The sequence below is a fragment of the Rutidosis leptorrhynchoides genome, chromosome 3 (genome assembly GCF_046630445.1).
Source record: "Rutidosis leptorrhynchoides isolate AG116_Rl617_1_P2 chromosome 3, CSIRO_AGI_Rlap_v1, whole genome shotgun sequence".
Lineage (NCBI taxonomy): Eukaryota > Viridiplantae > Streptophyta > Magnoliopsida > Asterales > Asteraceae > Rutidosis > Rutidosis leptorrhynchoides.
The window spans coordinates 623820065-623827064 of NC_092335.1; the positions used below are offsets into that span (position 1 = coordinate 623820065).

The 7000-nt window shown below is 37.3% G+C and overlaps 1 non-coding gene across 1 annotated transcript; it reads right to left on the reverse strand.

Moving 5' to 3' along the window:
* Window positions 1-4535: 4535 nt before the first annotated feature.
* Window positions 4536-4607, reverse strand: TRNAD-GUC (transfer RNA aspartic acid (anticodon GUC)). The gene has a single exon. It is a non-coding gene; the product is annotated as a tRNA-Asp (tRNA).
* Between the last annotated feature and the right edge of the window lie 2393 nt (window positions 4608-7000).

Here is a 7000-nt window from a genome sequence, read left to right on the forward strand (position 1 = left end):
TTTTTATTGACGTTTAAAGCATGTTTATTCTCAGGTGAATACTAAGAGCTTCCGCTGTTGCATACTAAAATAAGGACAAGATTTGGAGTCCATGTTTGTATGATATTGTGTAAAAACTGCATTCAAGAAACTGATTTCGATGTAACATATTTGTATTGTAAACTATTATGTAATGGCCGTGTGTAAACAGGATATTTTAGATTATCATTATTTAATAATCTACGTAAAGCTTTTTAAACCTTTATTTATGAAATAAAGGTTATGGTTTGTTTTAAAAATGAATGCAGTCTTTGAAAAACGTCTCATATAGAGGTCAAAACCTCGCAACGAAATCAATTAATATGGAACGTTTTTAATCAATAAGAACGGGACATTTCAGTGGTGGTCCATGCTTTGAAAATTTGGCCCCATTACTTATATGGTGTCAAGTGTACGATTTATTCGGATCACAAGAGTTTGAAACATCTTTTTGATCAACGGGATTTGAATTATCGTCAACGTAGATGGGTGGATGTGGTGAAGGATTATGATTGTGAGATACTTTATCATCCGGGCAAGGCGAATGTGGTCGCGGATGCGTTAAACCGAAAGAGTCACCACCCGGCGTTACGATTGGGATTGTTACGTATGATTATTACTAACTATTTTCTTGAAAAACTTGGTGTGATTCAAATAGAGGCTTACGTTCACAACAAGCATGCGGAACGAATTGTGGGGCAATCGGAATTCATTACGATGGGTTCGCGTGGTTTATTGTCTTTTCAAGAAAGAGTGTGGGTACCTAAGATGGGTGATTTCCGAAAGGTACTTCTTGATGAGGCGCACAAGTCTAAGTATTCCATACATCCGGGTGCGACAAAGATGTACCATGATTTGAAGAAAGATTATTGGTGGCCGGGCATGAAACGCGACGTTGTTAAGTATGTTGAGCAATGCGTCACGTGTTTGCAAGTTAAAGCCGAACACCAAAAGCCGTATGGTAAGTTGCAACCGCTAGAAATTCCGATGTGGAAGTGGGAGCACATTACCATGGATTTTATTACCAAGTTGCCGAAAACGGCAAGAACCCAATTTGACACTATTTGGGTGATTGTCGATAGATTGACGAAGAGCGCGTTGTTTCTTTCTATTAAAGAAACAATTTCTTCAGAGGCACTCGCGAAGATGTTCATTAAAGAGGTGATATCGAGACATGGCGTTCCCGCGTCTATTGTTTCGGATCGGGACACGCGTTTTACTTCTCGATTTTGGAAGAAGTTTCATGAAGATATGGGTACGAGGGTAAATATGAGTACGGCGTACCATCCTCAAACGGACGGTCAAACCGAACATACGAATCAAACATTGGAGGATATGTTACGTGCGTGTATCATTAACTTCGGTGGTAGTTGGGATGAACATTCACCTTTGGTGGAATTCTCGTACAATAATAGTTTTCACTCTAGTATTGGAATGCCACCGTATGAGATGTTGTATGGTAGAAGGTGTCGAACCCCGATTTGTTGGGGCGAAGTGGGACAAAAGGAAGTCGGGAGCTCCGACTTGGTATTGGAGACAAATGATAAAATCAATATGATTCGGGAACATTTGAAAAAGGCGTAAGATAGGCAAAAGTCTTACGCCGATAAGCATAGACGCTTGATCGAATTCCAAGAAGGTGATATGGTGATGCTCAAGGTTTCGCCATGGAAGGGTATCATTCGGTTTCGAAAACGGGAAAAGTTAGCTCCTCGGTTTATTGGACCATTTAAGATTTTGGCTCGTGTTGGTGAAGTTGCTTATCGTTTCGAATTACCCGAAGAGCTTGCGGGGATCCATAATACATTTCATGTTTCCCATCTCCGTAAGTGTCTTGCGGATGATTCATCGTGGATGCCACTAGATGATATCGAGTTAAACAACAAGTTGGAGTATGTCGAAGATCCGATTGCTATACTTGATGAGAAGGTTAAAATGTTGCGTAACAAGGAGGTGAGGACCTTTAAGGTCCAATGGTGTTGTAGTAAAGGTTCCGAGTTTATTTGGGAGCCCGAAGAATTTGTGTTGGTTTATCTTCCCTCGTGTCATGCGGCTTGGATCGCGAGGACGCGCTTCGATTTAAGTGGGGGAGAGTTGTAACACCCCATTTTTCCGTGCGCGTCTAAAGGTACGTACTTAATCAATAGTACGCTTATAACTTACTCGTTATGTGATTAAATGAACTAAAGTGTTAGTTAGGTGTAAGTGCATATATGTATATGTGTATATATATATATATATATATATATATATATATATATATATATATATATATATATATATATATATATATATATATATATATATATATATATATATATATATATATATATATATAGGTATATTCAAATGCGTGCGTGTACGCGTATATGAATGTGTCGTGATTTGGCGTCGAGTCATGTGAGACTTAAGGTTGAGGTTTAGACGTGCATAGGAAGGGTGAAAGTTGTTGTGCTTGTGTTTGAACCTTTGTTTTATGATTTGTTGTCGAAGTGACCAGGAACAGACCAATGCCGCGCCGCGAGGAATGGGGCCGTGACGCGACAATCAAAGCAAATCCAGATCAGAACTTGAGTTAAGAAGGGTGATTTTTCCTTCTTTATGTCGCGCCACGACAAATGAGCCGCGCCGCGGCACCTCTACAATTCTGACTCCGAATTTTACTCAAGTAATAGGGTTTAGGAGTAATTTGGTCTTTTTGCGTATAGATCAGATTGGAGCTTTTAATATCATCCACTTATCCTCCATTTCTTATTTCTTTTCCTTTTTCTTTCACATTTTCCTCTCAAATCCTAAAACCCACTTAGATTAAACTCAAGATTTAAAGGTGAAGTTTTGTGAATCAATCCTAGAAGCTAGAATTAAAGTTGTTCATCGCATCTCTAGCTACACGTTCATAGTCTTGGTAAGTTCTAACTCTAAGTCTCGAGTTTTAACTAGTTTAAGCTAGGGTTTGGTTCATATGAACTAGTGTGACCCATTTGAGGGTTAAATGGGTGGGTCTTGGGTTGGATTGTTGAAAGGAAACCCTAAATAGCTATTATCTAGGGTTTGGTCTTGTGATTTAAGGTTGTAAGTGCTAAATGATGTTGTTAGTCAATAATGCACTTTTGAAAGGATGAAAGAGTTGTTATTGTGTAAGTTTGACTTGATTTGTGAGTCAAAGAGTCAAAAGTGCACTAGTTGACCTAATTGGGTGAAATGGTTATGAAATACACCAAGTTTATGTTAGTTGATGTTATTAAACCCAAATCACTAGCTTTTAGTGATTTATGACGAGGCATGGCCATTAATGGGCGATTTTGGTGTAGTTGAGTCATTTAATGCAAACGGGTCATTAAATGCTCAAGGGTTAGTGTTTGGCATTTAATTTAACTAGATTGTATGTTAATAAATGCATAATGTAATAGGCACATTACATTGAAGGGTTGCAAGCTCGGTTAGCTTTCACAAGGGACTTGAGGTGAGTGAAAAATCTATATATGTATGTATATGATTTACGTGCCGTATTAATGGTGTCACATAGTCGTTTTGTGACCATAGTTGTGAGACATAGCCGTTTTGTCCACGTTTTATATTTATGCACATAGCCGTGTTTGTGCATATAGTGGCGAGTAATAGCCGTGTTTTACTCCCACGTTATTATCCGTGTTATTGTGCACATAGCCATGTTTGTGTACATGATTGTGAGTAATAGCCGTGTTTTACTCACATGTTGATCAAGTGATGCCATAGCCGTTTTTGGGAACACTTGGGGGTGATGCCATAGCCGTTTTTGGAACACCTCGGGGGCTAGTATACCATAGCCGTGTTTGGGAGCTAACGGTTGTTATGAACATCGATGACTTGTTTCGCAAAGTCATTCCCATTGCGAAGGATTTTGGTTAACCATGGTTTATAGTTGGTGGTGCTAGCATTTGATTTATGATTATGATATTTATGTTATTAATGTGGCTAGTTGTACGGTTTGACGATACTAGCTTATTTATCGAGATGTTATGCGATTGTGTGCGTTATATGATATCGTGGATGCGTGTGGGTAAGTCTTATATGCATGTATATATTTATTCTACTCACTAAGCTTTGCTTACCCCTCTCGTTGTTTATCTTTTTAGATGCAGGCGCGGACAAGGGCAAGGGTGTCGTTGGGCACTAGGTGTCCCTTGTTGTTGTTATGTTGGAGCTTTTGGAAGTTGGCCTAGTTTTGGGTAGTTTAGTCCCAAACCATGCTCGGAACATCGTTTGGTTTATAAACTATCATTTGTAATGGGTCAAATTTGTACTAAACTTTATTCGTGGCCCTCGTGCCTATTGTAAACAATTAATTGTTGTGCGTTTTAAATAGAACTCGTGAAATGGGTTACATATTTAATTGGCGTGTAATTGTGTTGTATAAAAAAAAAAATTTATCGTATGGATTACGGGTTGGGTTGTTACACCGTTAGTGTGTAATCTTTTAATAACTGGGATTTTCCATTGATAAATAATATACACGATTTTACACATCAAGTTTTTGGCGCCGTTGCCGGGGATCGAACCCGGGTCACCCGCGTGACAGGCGGGAATACTTACCACTATACTACAACGACCAAAACCCTTGTTTATGATATGGCTTGGTTTTATGGTATATTTTGAAATTTCAAAGAAGCCAAAAGTGTTCCACATGTTCACTACCATTGGACATGAAATCCTACGAGTTCGAAGAACTCAATAGTAGTTCACCTGTACCAAAAACGGGTAGAAACCGTGAGAGAGCGGTGATTGCATAGCGTGATTGTGACCGAATCACGTGCCAGATCAAAAACTTTTGGTTACTTGGTATAGCAGACTTCCGAAACTATATCATTTTATTATTACATCATCTAATGGTGTGATACTGTGGGAAGAGGAGCCTTGATGTCATAACCCGGCCTTAACCATAAGGTCGAATACAATAACATATGATTTCATCGCGAGGTATTGACCTCTATATGCGACGTTTTTAAAAGAAAACTGCATTCGTTTTTTTTACAATGCATACCATAACTTTTATTAAATTACAAGGTTTAAACAACATAATAATGATTATCGTTTAGCGATAATCTTAGCCTTACAAACTTTACATGTGATGATAACAATACGATTTCCAACATATTTTACATTACAAATCCTCCGATATGCAGTTTTATTTTTGACACAAATATGCATACTCCAGATCTTGCTTAAATTTAACATGATGCAGCGGAAGCTTTTAATTATCACCTGAGAATAAATATGCTAAAAACGTCAACATAAAGTTGGTGAGATATAGGTTTAATGCCGGCAGCGTTATAAATATAGACCACAAGATTTCATATATAAACATTTTAATAAAAATATGCTAAGTGGTTGAGCACTTGGTAACCATACTTAACATTTAATCACGTCGCATATTCCCTTTATTATGAAATCTCACTACACCGTACCAAGTGTAGTCACCGAAATGAAGTACTGTGCAACCGTTGAATACTGGTCGTCCAGTCCGGTTGGGGTTGTTAGGCCCAATAGATCTATCAACAGGATTCGCGTTTACAATACCGCATGTAAATAGTAGTTACCAAGCTACAGGGAAGTATGCCAGTGGTACAACTCAACGTAGAATATATTTTTAGTCACTTGTGTCTATAACGTAAATCATAAAATGCATGTATTCTCATCCCGAAATATTTAAAGTTTAAAAATGGGACTATATACTCACTTTTGCCTTGAAGATATTTAACACGACTTGGTCTCCGATAGATATCACGAACCTAACCATATATATAATATATCAATATATTTTCTTTTCAAGTAATCGTTACATATATACTTATAATACTTTTAATATCTCCTTAATCCGTAGTTATCAGTCCGATGTTGATGGTCCACAATTAGTTGCTTAATAAAATAAATAAAGACCCCATCGTATTCGTATTGATCGGAATTAATCTTGACCCATGGTACCGTATTGTCAAATGACGTATTGCGTACATAAAGTACTGTGTTGTCAAATGACGTATTGTGTACAATCATGAGGTCTTATAATTAATCTTCTCGTGTTGTTTACGGGTGGTCCTGAAATATGTAAAATCAAATCATGAGTAAATATATATAAAATATCATGTTAATTAGCCAAGATATGATTAGTTTTAAGGTGTTCTTTGCAAAAACAAGTTGTATCTTGTTAAGTTAGCATATCATTATGATATATTACAGGTCTTGAAGTGTTTTAAAAGTTAAGTTAGAAGGATATATTTAGTTTGCGAACAAGTTCGAAATCATTCAAACTATGTTCTTGTTGTTAAAATTTTATAACACAAAATAAGATAGCTATATGAATATGAATCAAATAAGATTAAGGACAAGGTTACTACCTCACGTTACTTGGATAAAGCTACTGAAAAAATAAGAAGAGATACTTGAGGTTGAAGGTCTTCTTGATAGCTTGGAAGTGTTCTTTGAGTAGTGTGTGTTTTGAGATAAAAGGTTGCTGAATTGGAAGTGTTCTTTGAGTAGTGTGTGTTTTGAGATAAATGGTATGAAGATTAAAATGAAGTGAAGTGTTTATATATACACATACATACATACGTGTAGATATAGATAAAGATATGATGTGTATGTTTTTGTTTCTTGCATTTTAGTCATACAAGAGGTTAAATGCTTTATCCCCACATGTTTGCTACTGATTGAGGGTTGGTAAGGAGGGTATTTTTGGTATTTCTTATTGGTATTTACTCATAGTAATTAAGTATAGAAGCTGGGTATTTTGGGTCAGCCGAATGGCAGTTCAATTCCTAACTGTAAAAGAGGCTCAAAATTGGGCTTTTATTTTGGGTCAAACCGGGCCAAAATAAAATTTTTAAGACATTTTTAATAAAGCAATGTTAGCCCAAATAAAAATTTCCCAGCCAGGGGCTCTGCCCCTTGGACCCCACCAGGGGTTGCCACCCCTTGGACCCCGCTATCAGGGGCGCTGCCCCCGAAC